We start from the raw sequence: 20,645 nt of genomic DNA, 5'->3' as shown, positions 1-20,645 counted from the left end.
GAACTTTGGGGTTATTTCTTGCTCTTCTTTTAATTGCTTGGCCTTCAAGGATTAGAGATGACTTTGTCAGAGACAAAGTGAGGGTTATAGCGGTAACAGGGAGAGATAAAAATAAGAGCCTTTACAAAATTTGTGGAAAATATTACTTTTATTATGACTACCTGTGTTTCTCCATGGGCCAACCTGGATGGACCCATTGGTATACATACCTCCGATTAACTTGGGCTCAGTGTGTTGATGTCTGCTTTACTGAGTTTTGTTTGTACACTTATCTTCGTTTCTCTAATTAGCTATTTGTATGAATTGAAAGTGATATATTGTAAGAATAAATATTAGTTTATTAGCAAAAAAGAAAGTAAGTGATTAATTTCTAGTTCTGCAGAGACTGTGTACTCGCTTCTCAGTGCATGCAATTTGCTGTGCAATGCTGCAGATAATAGAACATTTCCTAATGAATAGACTCTGGTTAAGGAGGTGAGATTTGCTGGCTAGGAAACAGCCACTTACTCTCAGTAAGCACTGTACTGTGGAGCCTCTATAATGGTGAAAGTTCAGTAAGTCTTAGATTAAGGAAGAGCTATCAATATGCAAACATTTATACTTGTCTTCAGGGTCATATGGGAAACAGGAGGCAGACAGGAATAGACTAAAGAGTCACGTGGAAGTGTTTCAGGTTGACGTCTGGGATTCCTGTTACCATCAGCTATGTGTAAAGGGTCTCACTGAAGATTAGTTAACCCACCCCCATTCTTTCTCTTAGAAAAAAAAAAGCACCATATTTAACACACTCCAATGGAAACCATAGAAACACGGCTGAGTACATTTCAAATGGGTTACTCATCAAGGCTTTCTGGATTTAATGTTGCTTTTCTTTTAAAATCCGAATGTGCACACTGGTTTTCTTTTTCCTCTCACCATCTGTTTCCATAAGCTCATAGACAAAATATAGCCATAAATCAGAGTTACTCAAATTTTACTCCTCTTGTCTCACGGGCTCTATTCATGAGTGTATAATTTTGTGTGCTCATAAATTCCCAGTGTCTTGCATTCTCTGCATTTCTGCTAAATAAGGGGCAGGCTAACCTCCTTTGGGTCACTATTGCCAGCTTCAAACTTAGAAGGTAATGACTTTGAACTTCTAAAATAACCAGCGATCTTTAACTATCATAATTTTTTTTAAAATAACACCTCTGCAATGTAGAGAAAGATAAATTTATCAGACTTTGTTTTCTTCTCTTTAGTAGCAGAGACTTGTCATTCCTAAATGGACTCATAGAAAGGATAATTCTGCACACTGACTCTACTGATGCCACTGAGGAGTGCATGCATCTACTGATTTGTTCACAGACATGCATTGTGGCTGTCAGTCTCCAAGAATCTTATAACTACATGTTTGTAAGGGATTTGTGTGGGAAAAAAATCAAAGAGTTTTCCTATTCATTCAAACAATTAACACAACACTTGATACAGAACACTTTATCTCTCGTCAGCAAAATTTATGTAGGGAGGTAAAAAAAAAATCTCTTTAGAAGATATTGAGTACTAAATTTATTTTAATCTTATCACTGGATACTTGGAGCTAACATTAGAACACACATTTTTATAAGACTTTCCACTCTCCACAAACACTAACCCTTATTCCAATGTTGAGCATAGATAGCATACTGTTAGAATTCTTTTTTAAAAGTTTTATTGGTAGATTATATTTTTATCTCTTCTTTTTTCTTTTTTATTATTTTTTTAAAAGAAAACTATGTTTTTCTCATTTTACATTCCAATCCCAGTTCCCACTCCCTCCCCTCCTCCTATTCCCTCCACCTAGGCCCGCACCCTACCCCCCCCCATCCACTCCTCAGAGAGGGGTCAGGCACATTGCTTTAGGGATGCTACTGGTAAGTAGTCAGTATGTTGGCCTTAATTAGTTTAACCCCTGAGAATACATTTCCTAGTTTATTATAGAACCTATCAAAAGGGAGAAAGGTAAGGAACTAGTTGAAGAGATGGATGCAGTGAGGTACGGTCTGGGGATGGGGCTTCAGTGCCCTCTATGGTGATACCTCAAACATTCCTATGGGAAACTACTAGCAATACTGACGAATATCTTGCATATCATCATAGAACCTTCATCTGGTGATGGATGGAGATAGAGACAGAGACCCACACTGGAGCACTGGACTGAGCTCTCAAGGTCCCAATGAGGAGCAGAAGGAGGGAGAACCTGAGCAAAGAAGTCGGGACCATGAGGGGTGCACCCACCCACTGAGACAGTGGGGCTGATCTATTGGGAGCACACCAAGGCCAGCTGGACTGTGACTGAAAAAGCATGGGATAAAACCGGACTCTCTGAACATGGCGAACAATGAGGGCTGATGAGAAGCCAAGGACAATGGCAAGGGGTTTTGATACTACTTAATGTGCTGGCTTTGTGGGCGCCTAGCCAGTTTGGATGTTCACCTTCCTAGATCTGGATGGAGGGGGGAGGACTTTGGACTTTCCACAGGGCAGGGCACCCTGACTGCTCTTTGGACTGGAGAGGGAGGGGGAGAGGAGTGGGGGGAGGGGGAGAAGGGTGGGAGGAGGGGGAGGGAAATGGGAGGCTGGGAGGAGGCGGTAACTTGTTTTTTTTTTCCTTTTCTCAATAAGAAAAAGAAAATAAATAAATAAATAAATAAAATAAAATAAAAACTACTTATGAGTAAAAAAAAAAAGAAATTCTCGAAGTCTAGTCTTTTTGGATTTCGTGGAGGATTTGTTGCTTAGGTATAATTTATTAAATCATTGACCATTGGTGATCTCTTCAACCTTCGGCCACAGGTCATATTTCATCTTAACATGTCAAAGATTTCTTAATGCTTCTAGGTAATAGGAATGAAAGAGATTGGACAGGAAACCAGAGAAGAACCTATTATCTGTCTGTCTGTCTGTTTGTCCATTCATCCATCCGTCTGTCTCTCAATCTATTGCAGATCTATAATTCCAAAAATTGCAGGATCACAGTTTGCAATATATGGTGCACTGCAGAGGCAAAACAAATGAACAACAATGAAAAATATTTCAGGAGTATTTTCTTAGACATGTTTCACTCATTGACTAAAATAGTACCTGAAAACAATAAAAGGAGAACATTTTTAGTATATCGTAATGCTTTGAGTTCTAATTAATAACTTGGAAATCCAAAACAGGATAGATACATCACAAATGCTCTGAAATGACGTAGACCTTGGCTCATCCTTTTCTCTTGGTCTTTATTTGCTGCTTTATCATCAGTGATACAGAGAACTGTGTTGTGAAAATCCGTATTTCAGCTTGAGCAGTACTTCGGTTTTCCTCGAGAGTATGTTGACTAATCCCCTTCGTTTGCCCCAGAGGTGTTTTCTCACTTTCTTGCTGGATTCTCCATGATGAGGCAGCCATTTTTCTCCCACACCTGCAACATTCTGCTCTCACCTTAGCTCTGCTATGGCAGTCAAACATTTAAATTCATCTGGTGAATACACAATTGTGACCTTTCTTTTTATGGGAGACCTGTTTTATTTCCATCTTTGCTTGGTACCCAACATCTTCAGAAAAAATAGCAAGTAAAAATAGAAAAGGTATAAATTAGACCAAAAAGTTAGTCATTATTATAAACAGACTAATAAACAGGAGCCATGTTAATATTCTGACCTTCTGCTACCCTTGTGCTCCCAAGTAAAATCAACCTTTCTGGGCCAATATTTATTTTCAGTAACCTAAAAATAGTGATATCTGCTGAGTTTTACAGAGATCTAATATGAGATCATATTCTTGGAATCTGAAGGACTGTACAAATATGAGGTAAAGGTACTTGAACATTCTAACTAGAGGAAAGACAATATTAAAATTGATGTTTATGTCACGTTGCTCCTCTAGTAATAAAAAGTACTCATCTTAACACTTTAAACCCAAACAGTAATAAATGAGGATTGCCTGAAGTATGTGTGTTTCTGACTTGGAATTTCATGGTTGCTAAAGTCTGAGTACTGAAAGTCCCTGGAGGGCTGAGATGTTGAAGCAGGGACGTTCTATGTGGAGGTGAGGGAACTCAGGGGCCCAAGGAATGCTCTTAGGTCATTGGGACAAGCCTTTTTGTGCATTATTTAAGAAATTTCTCATGCAAGTTTGAAATCTAAGAATGCATGCAAGGTCATTTTACTGATGTGAAAATAACACTCTCCACGTGATTGTAAAGGTAGGTGTCTACTTGACAGGCAACAGGGAAATTACACCATTAACAGAAATCAACTCATATGTACACAGTGTTGTGTTATCCAGAGAAAATGAAACAAAAATAATTTGAATATGATGGTCCTGATTTTTATGTAGTGGAATTTATTCCTCAGATGTATGCTTTCCATTTAAAAACATAGTGGCTGGAGAGATGGATCAGCTGTTAAGAGCACTTGCTGCTTTTGCAGAAGACCCAAGTTTGATTCCTAGCACCCACATAGTGGCTCACAACTACCCATAACTCCATTTCTGCAGGATCCGAAACCCTCTTCTGACCTTCTAGAACACCAGGATCACACATGATGCACACAAATGCAGGCAGACACTCATGCACTTAAAATAAAACTAAATAAATCTTTGAAAATTATTAAATATTAAAAAGTTGGAATGTAGATGGAAGTTTCTGTCTCTCCTAGTCCCAGAGCCCTTCAGTCCCAAAGAAACACACAGAGGCTTGTATTAACTATAAACTGGTTGGCCTATTGCTCAGGCTTATTACTAGCTAGCTCTTACAAGTTAAATTAATCCATAAATATTATATATGTTTAATCATGTGGCTTGGTACCTTTTTTCAGTAAGGCATTCTCATCTTGCTTCCTCTGTGTCTAGCTGATGACTGTGTCTCTGCTTTTCCTTCCCAGAATTCTCTTAATCTGGTTGCCCCACCTATGCTTCCTGTCTGACTACTGACCAATCAGCATTTTATTAAACTAATATGAATGACAAATCTTTACAGTGTACAAAAGCATTATCAAAACAAGAACTCTGAATCTAATCTCCTTTGTTTAGCTTTTTTCCTAACCATTATTCATAACAACTTATAACCAAGACTCTAATCAAAGACAAACATCTATAATCTATATTTTTTGGGGCGGGGGAGAGTGTGGGCATAGTTTTCTAGGCACTTTCTGCTGATTGGAGGCACTGATAATCTTTTGGGGACCCAAAGAAAATTTAAGATCATGGTCAAATCATGACTGAAGTACCTCTCTCACCCTCCCTCCCCCCTCTCTGTTTGTGTGTGTGTCAAATACTTAGTAAAATTAGCAAATTCTGTTAAAATGTTTCAGTCACAAATCTTTCACTCTTTTCACACTACCTATTGATGTTTTTTCAACCACCATTTACAATGAATTTTATTAAAAATGTTCTTTCTAGATGATCTTATGAAACATAAGGTAAGACAATGTTTCTCAAAATCTTGAAACGAGGACTTATACTAGGGTCATAGAGATCAGTGAAATAAATATTTTGTTCAATTATGAGACTGATAACAGCACTGGTGTCTCTGTAGTCAGAACCACCTAAGCTATTCTTTTATTATTGTAAATTCATATTGTATTGATTCAGGCTGATGCCATTATAGACTTGTGGGTTGGCTATGCAGGAAAACACTTACCCCCATTGATTTCAACAGTTCAACTTGTATTTGGGGGTTTGGACATAATTGTATAAGTCATAGGAATGATGAAAGCATTGGGCACTCAGCAGTTTCATCCACGGTAATGTGGATGTTGACTTGGTACTAACTATTGGCTGCTCCAGGAAGAGTCCCTGCAGCAGTATCTTATATTCAATTGATGAGTCACTGCAAGTTTCATAGTTGAAGAGGAAAACCTAAACTTATGAACAATAAACTGCATCTTGTTTAATTCTTCCAGTAAATGTGTGTGGTAAATAGTAAATGGTTTTTTTTTTTTAACGGACATATATAATTTGTACGTATGTGTGTTGTGAGCACACAGTCTTACTTTATAAATGGCCAATTGTTTATAAGTTTACAAATGAGGAAATGAAAGCTTAATGTAACTTTCTCCAAGTAACATTATTAGTAACAGATTCTGTCTCAGATATGATTTCAAAACTCATCTCCTTTCTATCCACACAAGAGGAAGTAAAAAGAAAAAGGTTGCATCTGCATAGCCAAAAATAATCATGCAATTTGACCAGATTCAAAAAGAAGTATATTTTATAGAGAGTGGAGGAAAGGCATTTCTAAGAATAGGAGCTTATTATCAGCTATACTTAGTTTTAAAGAATGGCTTGATTTATGACTTGTGTAATTATTTATCTATCTATCTATACACACACAGAGGCATATATGAGCTTCTCAATGTGCTTTTTTCTAAATATTTTTTATTCATGGAAAATAATTTAAAGTTTATGACACAATCTAAAATAACTGGGTCTCAAACACTCTTTGTAACTGATAATGATCTCCAACTTCTGCTTCTACCCCAACCTCCAGCATGCTAGGATTACAGGTATATGGTACCATACCCTGTGTCTCTGGAGTAGAGATCAAACCCAGGACTTGGCACACGCCAGAGAATCATTTTAACAACTTATCTGTATGCTTAGCCCTAAGACTTGCTTATGATTGATGACCAATAATTGTTACCAATTCAATAGAAAAATTAGAGTTTTCAATAGTTTTTACATTTTGCTAGTAGAAAGATGCCCTGAGGAAGATTCATTTATTTGAATTATCTTGTTATATAAACCAAAATAACCTGTTGGGCTATGAAAGATCATTCCTTTTGACCACACCAGAAGCACCACAGCCATGTGCTGAAGGCATATGGAGCATCAACTGTGACGGAGTGGAAAGGAATTAGTTTAATGGTTGGACAGGGGGATCCTCGTCTCAACTCATTTCTGTTACTCTCAGTCAGGCGTGTTACTGTTCTGACCCAGACAAATGGGCTAGGAAGGAAGTTACTATATTGCACAGTTAGCTTCTTGCCCTTCCTATTAGATGGTGGCCACTAGGTGTTACTGTTTGTTTTATGTTCAGTAATTCTCAACATTGCCTTTCTTCTTGCCCCTCCTATTAGATGGTGGCCACTAGGTGTTACTATTTGTTTTATGTTCAGTAATTCTCAGCATTGTCTTTTTTACCTGAAAGATACTAAGCTATTCCATCACTGTCTGCTAAAACGAGCTAGATTTCACTGTTCTCCCATGCATCAGGAGTTGACCATCCTTGGTCTGCACACCCCACACCTCTGTCTATTGTGTTGCAGGTACTGGGGGAAAATGTACCACAAGGCATCATGCAAATAGACTTTGACCAGTCTTCATCTCAGTTACTGATATAAGTTATATGGGCTAACTCTGATTCTAAGGAGCTGAAGGGTAATACAGCCTTTTTAGGTTGACTAAACACAATGAATAGATTATCCAATTGAGAACTTGGATGTTGAAACCTCACAAGCTGCAACAATTTCCTTGAAGCCATGTCAGGTCTAAAGTTATTGTCTATTTCTTTGCCTTAACCTATAGGCATCAAGACTGACTTATAAATATGGAAAATCATTGTCTATATTTGAAATCGGGACAAATATCATCTTTTTCTGTGTTAAAATGGTGTCTCTCAGAGGCTTAACCCTTCCATTTACATCACTGTTTGACCTTCAGGAATACTTGGCAATTATAGAAAAAATGTTATCTATTGTTTCTGGAAACTAGGTTCAGTGAAACGAGCTGAGTTGTCACTGTCTCAGAAGATTTTAGATTTAGCGTTAAGGAAACAAAAATAGGTAATCCATTTTCCAGTTTCCTTCCTAGATTCCCCTTTTCCCTACTCCCCCCAAGCAACCTGGACTTGGGAAGCAGTGGTGTAGATCTGGCTCATGTGGCACAGCTCTCAAGACCATTGCTGCTGTCCATACTTGACTTCAGATCACTGAACTGTGGCTACAGTGGTTAATCAAGTTCTTAGTCATCCAAGTTTCTGTTTGAAGCCTTGGTTTGCATCCAGAGCAGCTCACAAGATAGATGAGAAGTCATTAAGGGTGTGAGGTCTTACATTCCCAAGAGCAGCAGTTCAGCATGAGGCCACACTGATTCTCAGCAGGACCATTGGCATGTTGTAATCCGTTCAAAGATGGCCGAGAATCCTTTTCTCCGAGCCATGCTGAAACTGGATTGCTTAATATCATTGATTGTCTAAAAGTCATAGACCATATAAAAACTGTATGGCATGAGTCAGGGTACTAGGAAAAAAAAAAACTCTGCTAAAACTACAAGAGAAAGTTCCGAGTCTCACTCTCTGAGGATTCGTGGAGGCAGGATCATCCATTTCGGTATGAGGCAGAGAAGCTTCTCAATTTCAGGAGGTCTCATTTACTAATTATTGCTCTCAGTGTCTGTGCTACTGGTGTTATATTTAGGAACTGGTCTCCTGCGCCAAGGCATTCAAGGCAGAGAAGATTTCAAGACAGCTTGCTGTTGTCTCTGTTGTGTGGTTATTAGAGATCAATCTTGCTATGATTATCTACAATGAAAAAGATCAAACAGGGCAGAAGGAAATACAAGTGTACAGTTGGAGGGAATAAAGAGCACAAGAAATGTAATGTTGGAGCCTTGCTTGGTGCTGAAAGAGATAAAGAGAAATGGAGTAGAGGGAAGGGAAACTCAGGGCAAGACCCCAGCCAGTTAATCCTGCAATTTGTGAGAAGAAAAGGCCTTCAGGAATGACTTGTCCCTAAAGAGCAACAACAAATCAAAGCTTATGCCAATACAATTCAAGAAGGGTCCAGGTTCCGGGTTTCATGCTAAGCAGGCAGCAGAGCTTGGCAACTTTGGGTCATGTGGTTCTGGCGTTAGAGTCATGAAGGAAACACGAGTGAAAAGGTAGTGGGATCAACCTCGGTGCTTAAGGAAAGCTGCTGAGACCGGGCATATGTCAGGAGTGTCCCTGCATGGAGTAATAGAGAGGCCAATAAGTGAAGCTGTGAAGGTGAAGCCTGGAATCCTTGAAGACCCCAAGATGTTGGAGATGCCAGAGCAGCGGATATCTGCCAAGGAAATCTGCTAACAGGGAGAGGAAGCAGCCCAAGAGAAGGAAGTCGGCTGCAGTCACCAAAGCTTCGAGGACTGGGAGAAGCTGAAGAGCCCTTTGATATCAGACATGGAGGTGCAGAGTTTGGAGTCTGCTCTGCTGGCTTCTGCTCTTGCTTTGGTCCAGTATTTCCTCAAGACACCCTCCTTCCTCTCTTTGGGAATGGGAATGTGTATTCTGTGACACTGTATATTGAAATATGGAATTTGAGTTTTGCTTTTACTTGAGGTTACAATGAAGAGATTGCCTTGAGTCTAGGAAGAGATTTTGGACTTTGAAGTAGTGTTGAGACTGTGAGAGCCTATGGGGACTTTTGAAGTTTGACAAAGTGAATTCTGCTTTATGATATTGCTACAAACCTGTGGAGGGCCAGAGAATGGACGGTGGTGGGTGGAATAAACCCCATAGGCTCATATATTTGAGTGCTTCGTAGAACTTTTGGAAGGGATTAGTAGGTGGAGCCTTTTGGAGGAGGTATGCCACTGGAGGTGACTTGGAGGTCTCAAAAATCCACAGAGCATGGGTAAACCTCTCTCTGGGGGTAGGAGAGGATGAGATAATGGACAAGACTCTATTTCTGATGAAGTGTGCAGATAGAATTGGAAACAGACACAAAAGGCTGTGGAGGATGGAGCCCATGTGATTGTTTGGTCAGCTCTTCCTAGTGCCCCTCCCACACACCCAGGAGCCCTTTGTGACAGGGAGACAGGGAGACAGGGAGCTCTGTGATGCAGGCCTGGGCCTAGCTACCAACTCCAGAGAGAACTCTCAGCATTCAGTTGCCTGAGAACAACAGTGCTATCCAGATGGAGAATTTTCTCTCTCTTCGGCAAAGTGTTGATCCTTTATGGCTGATCCTCAGCTTCACCACTTGGGCAATGGACATGGTCGTTGCCTTTGTATGGGAGCTGGGGCTCTTCCACCTATTATTACCCGTCCTCCACCTTGACTTAACTTCACCTTCACCAGCAGAAAACACCGCCACTAAAAAGGTGATAAAGAGGGAACACAACAAGGTCAGGAAGAAAATTGGGACCCTGAAAGCTTACAGAGACAGCAGGAAGAATCCAAAGGACAAGGTACTGGTTTCACTTCTACATAGCACCATAGAAAGACTTATCAATACCATCAGCTTTTGCCAGCACTTAAGACAAGATGCCTCAGGTGAAGCATCCAAGCCAGAAGCTGCCAAAGCCTACCTACCACATAGGCAGCCCACAGAGGTATCTGTGGCCACCATTGGCTTCCTCTGCTCCTCTCAAGGAACACCTGCTGCCCAAAGATTCTAAAATCTTGTCACCTGTCCTGTTGAATTCCTCAGTTTCCATGGAGTCGCAATCGGCTATGAGTGCCTCTCGGCCACCTTGACTTCTTCAAGATGCCACTCACCACCATGGGCACCTTTCCTACTTTCTCATTCTGCTGATCCTGTGGCTTGTGCTCCACCCATGTCAGATTGCAGCACAGCAGCTACTCAGCATGACTGGAAAGTACTGGAGATGTCACAGAGCACTCCTCTGCCAGGTTTTCCTTCTCCCATCCCAACCATCCCAGGTCTTGACCACTCAAAAAGGACTACCTCAACCACCATAGGCCTTGTTCACTCAAGGAAGATGACTTCAACCAACCCAGGCCTTGGTCCTTCAGGCAGGCCTATTAACCACCCCAGGCCTGGGCTATTCAAGCATGCCTACCTAAGGCCTTTCCAGGTACCAGGGAGCTGCCAAAACCTGGTGCCACTCTAACTCATCACATGGTGAGTCCTTGCAAGAGGATCTTTCTCTCACCATTCAAGAGGCCTTGTTCTGGACAGTTCCTACATACAGGCAGATAGAGGCAGGCTGGGGAGCCCTTTTTCATCAACCCCTGATATCCAGGAGTCACTGGAAGTTCAGATTAGGAAGAGGGTTGAAGTCAAAGTTTGGAAGGGGCAAGGAAAAGAAAGATCTGACCATGCCTTGGGCTGTATGGACCATATGCTGGAGTTCTGGAGCAGGAAGCAGGCCACAACCACTTCATGCCCTTTCTGGGGCAGAAACTGCAAATCAAAGCAGTTTACAGGTCATAAGCAGTTCTTCTACCAGGTGGTTTTAGGCAGCAAATTAAAGGATAAATGTAGCCAGATTTTGTTGGTGCCTCCCCTTTCTCCACAGTGAATCTTTTATGGCTACTGTCCCCATGGCAGGGTCCCCACTAGATTGAACCTTCATCTTGTTCAATGGACTCTCTACTTCCATCCAAGTAGAAGTTCTGTCTAGCATACCTCCACAGTTCTTTCCTCCAAAACCTTTGCTTCATCTCTCGGTCAAATCCCAGCCTTTAACTCGGAGGTTATCCTTGTCCAGATCTCCACCACTGGCTGGAGTCTAAACCCAGACCCATGACCCATCCTCTCTCCCTCAAGCTATCACATCATTCAGCCCCAATTAGGGATGATGGGGCTTCATTCTATCCAACATCAAGATCAATTGTCCCACCCGCTGTTCGACACCTACCGTGTTACCTTTTGAAGAAGCACCTAGAAAGTAGGAGCTGTTTACTAGCCATAGCTAAAAAAATCACAGGAAGCATTTAACCAACTGGTGTCCAACAGTTGGGCCTCCCAGGGCCAGGGTTCTTCTGTCTGCCACCAAGATTTCATTAACCCTGAAAAACAGGAGAAGCTAGAAGAGCATTAACTAAAAGAGGTTCACACAGCAGCAGGGCGAATGGTCCTCCCCCTCCCCCACAGCTATCTATGAACCATGATCAGATAGAAGTTAATCATGGGACATCATGTCCCTCAACACAGGCAGACAAAAGCAGCCAGCTTCTACAGAGCATCTCATCAAAGGGTCCAGAGATAATCCCAAGTCTGGAGGGCCCCATGCAAGGATCTGACAATCTGTCCGGGAAGAGATCTGAATGATCTCTACAAAAGCCCTGAAGGTTCCCTAGGCGAAGTTCTCGAGGCTGTCTCTGAGACAGAGGTGGAAACTTACTGCATAAGATGCCCAAGAAGTGGTGGGATGCCCAGTGGGATCAGGAAACAGCCTGAAGGCTCCCTGAAAAATCACTCAAGCAGCAAGTGGAGGCAAACCAACGACAGTAAGGTGCCCATGGGCATTTGTCATGGAGTATGTGCAGACCATGCATTGGTCCCTCTTGAAATCTCAAAGCCATATATAGAAACTCGGGGGGGTAAAACATCCTTCAATGATTCAATCACCAGCAATAAAACTTATAATAAGCCTTCCTCCCTAGATCCGGGAACTCAGAAGGTACTAGAAGCACATATTACAAGACGCCTGGTGAGGCACAGATGGAGCCTGCCCCTCAGAGGCCTCAAGACTATACATGCTTTAAACCTGAAGGTGGCTACGGCTTTGCCCTTTGCACACTCCTCCAATTCCTCTCTGTCCTGGGACTCTCGAGACGACTTCATAGTCCAAACAGCCAGTACCCTGGGAGAACCTATTCAGGAAGCCCCAGGAAAGGAAGTGACAAGAACAACTTCCACTGTGAAATCACTGTCCACACAGATCCGTCCTTCTGTCCTCAGCTAGAATTCCTAAGAGAGGCTCCGCGTAGTGACAACTTTGAGTCCACTGAGGCCCCTACAACTGTCCAGGAGGACATTGTGACTTTTGTGTCCACCCTGCACAGCCTTGTGGGCAGAGCCTGGCACAGTTGATATGGTTCTTGAATTTTGGACAGAAAACCCAAAGACAAATCCAGGCCTACTCAAGGGTGTCTGAGTCACAGGAGAGTGAGGGTTCAGCTTTAGGAGAAATGTACAGAGGGGTGTCAGATCGGGAAATCAGTGTGACATCCCAGTCACCAAGTAGCAGGGATACCAGGGAGCTGGAGGAGGCAGAAGAAGAAAAGTCCTGTGAGTGCGCACTCCCCATGGAATCTGGCGAGATGGGTAACTCACAAATCAGTGAATTGCTGGAGAGTATTTCCAAGGATCCAGAAGACTCGCGCCTGAGCACATCTCATTGCTTGGCCACTGGCATTGTCCTGCAGGACTGTGCCACTGGGAAGTTCTTTCAAGACTGTGCCCCTGAGGTTCTGCAGATATCCTCACCTCCAGGGCCTCTCAGTCCAGCTTCAAGGCAGTGCCCACTACAACCAAGTCAGGCTCCCAGGACAGGAATCCTTTCCTGTCCAGAGAAGGGAATGTCCCCAAGGTTTCAAAACCTAAGGAAGCATGGCGTACTAAAATAGAAAAGACTTAAGTAGTCCTAGGCAGGAAAGACAACTTACAGGGACAAGTCCTGGCCAAGCATACAGGCCAAATAACTGTCAAAAGAACTTGGGGCACAGGATCAAAAGCCTTATATTTTTAATTTTGACCTCCAAAGTCAAAATACAGGAAAACTACCCCCAAAACTCAAGGGTTTATCAGCTGTGACACAAAGCCGAGGGCCAGTGATGAACAGACACTTCATAACCCGACAGGTTGCTGAAGAGCAGGGCCTCATGACCGCTGTTGGATGGATTCCAGAGGAGAAATTGGGGATTCACCATAGATGTGCTCCCTCAAAGAAAACAGTAGACAAGGAACCAGCCCAGGCTTCAGTGAGTGTGCATGTCTGCCCCCATAGGATTCCTATGGCAGCAAAAGACCTAAGCACACACTAGCTGTGCTCATCATGTTATATTGGGTGTAATCATTGCTTGGCATGTGATATAGATTTAGCGTGATATCTTGCATATTACCTGCTTACTTGAATTTTTAATAGAAAAAGTCTTCAGTGTTATATTAACAATGGTGAAAGATTTTATTTGACCACATTAACTGTGAAGGAAGTAGAAAATGGTTGCGAGTGATGTAGAGAATTTGAATAGTAGACAAACAGACAAGGAATAAAGACTATTAATAGTGATATTATATTTTAATATATATGTGTTTATCTATAGACTTTCATATGCAAGATATATTTATTTACACATAGACTTTCATATATATGCAAGATATATTTATTTACACATGTATTTATTCATATATGTTAATGTGAGTATTTATTAGAGTGACTTGCGGATAAGGTCCTAGTATCCCAACAATGGCTGTCTCCTGACTATGAAGTTCAAGGATCTGGTGGCCCATGTAGTCCCAGTAGTCCCAATCTGGTGCTGAAGTTCCAGAAGAGTCTAGCATGCTGCCAGTTCTTGGTCTGTGTTGGAATACCGAAGAACAGGTTCTCCCACCAGCGATGGGTCACAGCATTTCTGTGAGATTGGAACCAGCCCATACAGAATGCGGCAGCCGGGTTCCTAAGGCTACTGTGAATATGCAAGCTGCAATCTGTGTGCTGTTCACCTCTTCCCCCTTCCACAGTGTGGATGATGAACAGTGACGTTTGGGTGTCATGGGGATCGGAGCAGCATCAAGGCCCTACCCTGCCACTCATGAGCAAGCAGACTGAACAGAGGGACTTGGCAAGCAGCTGTTGTGGGAGTGCCCATCCAGGTGCTATCATGGCGTGGCCTTCTCAATCATTGTTGGGGACTAAAATAGCTATTTATAGAAGGATGGTTCACAAACAATTATAAACTCAAAAAGTATAGAATTAAAACCATCTTCATTTTAGCAGTTTCAATTCCATCAGAACTTTGTTTTGAAGTGACCCATTGGTGTTATTTTGCAGAAAGAATAGTAGTCCTGATGTAAGAGTTGGCAGAAGGGACACAGTGGATGTCTTCAGACAGTTGCACAGGGCTCTTGGTCTAAGTGCCTATTCTTAGTGTTGCCTTGTGGGAAGATGTAGACTTTTACCAGAGTTAAGGTTAGAGCCTGAGCCCTGATTACCCTTAACAAACTAGGTTTGGCTAGCTAGCCATAATAAGCCAAATAAACATGTAATAAATAAATGATTTTTAAAAAGCAGAAAAATTAGCTTTATTCAATGGCAAAGAAATCCAGTGAAATCTTCTCCACAAATCTTCAGGATCCTAACATGACTTCGATTTTAAAGATTTACTTTTATGTTTAATTACATGAGTGTGTGTATGTGGTGTGGGTGGGAGTGTGCCTGAGCCAGTTACCTTTGAGGAGGGTGTTGTATCCTCTGTAACAAGAGTTACAGAAAGTTGCAAGCTTCATATGTGTGCTAGGAACCAAACTGCAGTCCTCTGCAAGAACTGTAAATGCTCTTGACCCTTGAGCTCTGGAGTCACCTCCAATGTGAGGTTTGGCTTTGAATAGAAGACCAAGAGTATGCGTAGGAAAAGTCTGTAAACCTGTCAAGCTATGGAACCACTCACCCCATCCTGAGGCTCTTCTTGATGTCCTCTGACAAACCATCAGATGTGTCAAATCTTTTTCCAGGAGCTAACTAACCCTTCTGGCAGACCCAAGGACCTCCGCCTTTCTCTTCTCCCAACAAGTTTCCTGTGGAAATACCAATTTCATGGAGTATGGAGTCCATTGTTCTAATAGTCTGATAGCCAAGAGGAGGATACAAGTGTCTCTTTAGAATATCTCCGTTCCTGTCAGAATGGCTATAGGGCTGTTGCTTTAAAAGGATTAGATGTGCTTTTATTCTGCTCAACACAGAGAGGGAACTTTCTAGTTATGAGAGCTGCCTGACTAAATTTAGCTCCAGTGTAGTAGAAGAAGCTTATTTTTTTAAGGTGAGTCCTGATTGCTCTTTGCAAAGGCACAGGAACCAGGTGGGTATTCAGCAAACTCCACAACTCTCTTGGGTTACTCAAGGAAGTGTGCCTTTGACAACTTTTGGCCCAGCATTTCTGATCTGTAGATCCTGAGTGGCAAACTTCCAAACCTTAAAGCTAAATTTTCACCTGTAATTCCTTCCTCAATTTATTCACCTTAATGTCTGCCTGCTGAGAGCGGCACTTTTACAAGGCAATGGAAAACATTCCCGGAGTCGTGTTTTCTTCTCAAATCTATTTATCCAGCCTCCCTTTGGTGAACAATCTTTGTTTTGTTCTGGTTTTGTTTTTTCAATATCCAGTCTGTCTCAGCTCAGTGTGTTTTATAGTGTACTAACCATTATTCTTTTACTAACTGTTAAATTACCCCAAATCCCTGGGTTTTGCTAAATGGAAGATTGATCAATTTTTTTATTGGAAAGCTGTCTTCCTTAAACTTCAATAACTTTGTAAGTGCATTTTGTCAGGGGTGAGGCTTGTGAGATTTTTAGTAAATATGGGTGCTCCCTTCTTTCTCAACACAGCTTAGAGTTTTAATCATTACACTTTGGAACTGCATAATTGTGCAATTAATTTCAAGGATGTCAAAATACATATTTTTAAAAGTAATTTTCTTAGAGAAATACTACATATCTCATTACTTTTTACTGTAATTGGTATTCATGGTCCCTTAGTTTATAGGTTTAAACACTGCCAGGGATGGCCAGTCTCAGGGCCATATATTATTAAAATGGATTAATTTTTCAAACACATATTCCATTCAATTTCTCATTAAATGAGGCATTGTAAATTCTGCTGGCAAGGGATACAAATAACATGAGTATACAATACTTGAATTATTCAAAGTCCTCTCTGCTGGAAAGGGTACTAGACATAGACATTGGACTTAAACGTTATGGAAGAGAGTTTCAAGACAAAGATGTCCAAACTAATGATTCCAGTTTCCTGTTGGTGTAACAAATGCCATGACCACAGGCAATTTATGGAGAAGGGATGTATCTGAGTTATCCTTCCAGGTCACAGTCCATCATCATTGAGGGAAATTGGGACAGGCGCTCCAGTAGGCTCTTGAACCAGAAACCATGAAAGGATGTTCCTTACTGGCTCTCTCATGTTCATATGTAGCTAGATTTCTCAGATAGTCCAGAACCACCTGTGTAGAGAGGGTGCCAACTATGTCAGGCTGGGCTCTTCTGCATTGAATTGTTGATAAATACAGTAATACACAGATGTGCATGCAGACCAATCTGATAAGGGCAATGACACAATTGGGATGCCTGTGAAGTGATTCCAGGCTGGGACAAGTTGACAACCACTAGCTAGAACACTGGCCAAGGATCAGCTGTGCTCCACGTTGACTTCACATGAAGAGGTTGATCATAACACTCAGCTGGGAGTTGTAAACAACATAAGACCTACAGGCAGAGTCAACTTTACCTTGCATGTGATTTCTGAAATACTAAATTGACTTGTTCAAGGACCCCTCTCCTTGGTCTAAACACAAATATGAAGAAACATGTGAATGGTTGAATGAATCAGAATACACAGGGAAGAATGATGTATGCCAGCCCTGACCTGGGTAATGTGTAAAAATGTGTGTGTTGAAGGGTCCCTGTGTGGCTTTTACACTTACCATGCAGGCCTAACTCTGTTCTATACAGAAGTACACTGTTCCTTATCAGAGGCATTCAACTCCCCAGCAATAAATAATGAAAATCACGGAGCATTAATCTTCCATAAATGCAAGGCACAGGGATCTGAGAGTTGACTATGACAGGCCCTCACTGCGAAGAAGTTCATGGTATGGCTAGAGAGGTAGCTCAGTAATTGAGAGCACTGGCTATTCATTTTGAGGACTTGGGTTTGAGTCCCAGCACCCACATGGTGGCTAACGATTATCTGCAACTTCAGTTCCTGGCAATTCAGTGTCCTCTTCTGGCCTCCATGGGTTCTGTGTAGTCATGTGGTGCACAGATATGCATGCACACAAATACAAAAGTAATTAATTTTTCAAAAGGAAGCCCTTGATTTTGTAGATTAGGCACATGTCTTATAACAGTTTCAGCATGGTGTTCTTGTAACATCTAGAAAAATTCTCTGTGTACATCCCAAAAGACATCTCAACCTTGCAGGGTGTAAAGGGCTGTAGGTTTGTTCACCAGAAAAGAACTGTGCCATATATTGAAGGGTAGAGAGGGCTGTGCCTATAGGAAGAAGGAAAACTATTACGACTACCAGATCCAGTAGGTATAAGAGCACTAGATGGACATAGATCCAGCATTTGCAAGAACCACTGTGGAGTTCCATGAACTGGAGTGTGGGGAGATGGAAGACTAACTGATGCCAGGGGCAGAATGAGGAATCCTTGAACCACAGTGCCAGGAAACCCAAACAATCAAATCCAACAAGGTATTATGACTGGAATATCTCAGCTGTAAAAGAGAATTGATTTTTGGAGTTGGGTAGATTTGGTCATGAATACAGATCACAGATTTAAAAGTGGTAGAGGCATGCTAGGGAAAATTTCAGGAGGATTTACTGCATTGTAATCATTGAGGAGCTTGGGACTAAGCATATGATTCAGAGGTGTCTAGTGAGCACTTACATTCTTTTCTTAATCATGCTTAATTTTTCAAAGGGAAATTCTTGATTTATGACAATACTTAGCCAATATAATATGAAATTACCTTATACCTCTTGTCTCCCCATACCTGGAGCGTCTCTCATTTTCTTGTTACTCTAGAGTAAAACATGTTATAATTGAGGAATATATAGTGCCAAATTGGCACCTAAAGTATAGTTCATACGAGGCTCTACTTGAGGACAAGCATACGATACATATCCACCACTGTAGTATAACCACTGTAGTGGCCACTGTCACTGTCCCCCAAATCCGTAGTGTTCTGACTACTCGGCCCTCCTTCTCCCTTAATCTCTGGCAACCATTCTTTTCTTTTCTCTTTTCTTTTAAATAACCATATGTTCTGTTCCAAAATGTTGGAGTTGTAATCAAATAATATGTAACACTTTTAGATTGACTTCTTTCATTTAGTAATATTCATTTCCTGTGTCCTGTGCTTTCTTGTGGCTTGGTAACTCATTTCTTCTAGTATTGTGTAATAGTCCATTATCTGCTTGTACCACAGCATAGTTTTCCTTTCCTCTGTGGTGGATATGTGGAATCTTATCAAATTTTAATTCATTATGAATAAAAATGTGTTTGTGTGTGTGTGTGTGTTTAGGTAGACCTAAATATCCAGTTCATTTTAGATAAAAAAATTAAGAGGTGTGATTATTGGATCACACGGTAGGAATATGTTTAATTTTATAAGAAACTATAAAATGTATTCAAAAGTGACTGTACCATTTTATACTTCTATTAGCAACAAACAAGCATATATATCCCTATTGACCTTTGTTAAGAATATGGACCATTTAATTAGGCACCTGGTGTGATCTCACTGTTGCTTTAATTTGCATCTGAGCATCTTTCTTTTTACGTGTTTCTTTGTCATACATGTGTTAATATGCTCATTGGTTAAATGTCTATGTGGGTTTGTTTTGTTTATTGTGAAATCAGATTGATTATTGCCACTGTTTACTTTAAGAGCTCTTTGTATGTTTTGGATAACAGTTTGCCATCAGATTTGTTAAAAAAAAAATTTCCTTCCGGAGCTCCAAACATTCTTATCTTTGCTGCTTTTGTCTTCTCTGAAGCCTGCTGAAAATGTCACTCCCCAGCCAGGACACCTATGACAAGTGAGAAGTTAATGAAAAAGAAATCATTTTAGCGCTGGTCCCAGCTACTGAGGAGCTCACCATAGACGTGCCTACAAAATCAAGTGCTTCTTCAGCCATAGATCTCAGGCCAACAGTTCCCCCAATGCCAGCTTCACAGGATACCTTTCCCAACCCACCCTGGCCAGCCATCCTGCCTCCTATTAATGAGGTGTCCCGGAACACTCTTTGGGAATGATGTCGCTGTCATAACTTGAGTACGGATGACAAGAAAGTTGAAGTCTACTTGAGACTCCAGAAAAACTCATATTCGAAACAAAAATGTCATATTCCCCAAACATCTCTTGAGGCAAAAATGAAGCCAGTTCTCAAGAAACCCAAAACAGACACCAGAGGACCCAGGACTCAAAGCTTCAAGAGGAAGAAAGGAGGGTGGTATAGTTGAAGTTATAACTTCAGAAAGGGAGTCTGTTTTTGCAACCTGTGGAAGAATTGCCATGAGAGCTGCTCACTCTAGAGCTGTGAATCGCCAGCCTCTTCTCTTGAATGTCAAGGCCTTTCTGCCACCAGTCACTGAATGCAGATGGTGTGTAGTTCATGGCAGACAACTCTCTGCAGATAAGGCAGGCTGGGTTCACCTGCAGATGCACGCTGGTCATACCTGAGTACCAGACAGTCCCCCAAGAGATGGTACCTCTCTTCCCATCACCAGCATGTGTTTTTCCATCCCCAGGAGTGGAAGATAATATGCTGTGTCCTGAATGCATCCACAGCAATAGGAAGATGAGGAGAAACTTTGAAAGAGACAAACGCTCTGAAAGGAAATACAAAACACTACCTTCAAATCTGCCACTTTAGACTGATGTCAAGGTTTTCAGAGGTGAATGGATGTGTCCTATAATGGCTAAGGAACTGGACATCCATCCCTGTATTGGACTTGTTCAATGCTATTTTTCTCATGAAGTCCAGAGAACAATTTTGTTCACAGGGTACAGAGAACAACAGGGGTGGAAAGAAATCTTATAACAAAATAAGATTCCTGTCTTCAAGCAAAAAAAAAATCCTTCTAATCTATATCAGTAATTTTCTTGAACAGATAGAAAAATAATTCTAATTACCTACCAAGACTAACTTAAACTTTTAAATTTGAAGT

General features: G+C 41.4%; 1 pseudogene; it reads left to right on the top strand.

The window, feature by feature from the left end:
• The first annotated feature begins 19,637 nt into the window (after window positions 1–19,637).
• LOC101982705 lies at window positions 19,638–20,350 on the top strand (annotated as a pseudogene).
• Window positions 20,351–20,645: the final 295 nt, after the last annotated feature.

The sequence above is a fragment of the Microtus ochrogaster genome, linkage group LG3 (assembly GCF_000317375.1).
Source record: "Microtus ochrogaster isolate Prairie Vole_2 linkage group LG3, MicOch1.0, whole genome shotgun sequence".
Lineage (NCBI taxonomy): Eukaryota > Metazoa > Chordata > Mammalia > Rodentia > Cricetidae > Microtus > Microtus ochrogaster.
The sequence above is the reverse complement of the archived record's forward strand: the minus strand, read 5'-3'. Positions and strand labels throughout refer to the sequence as shown.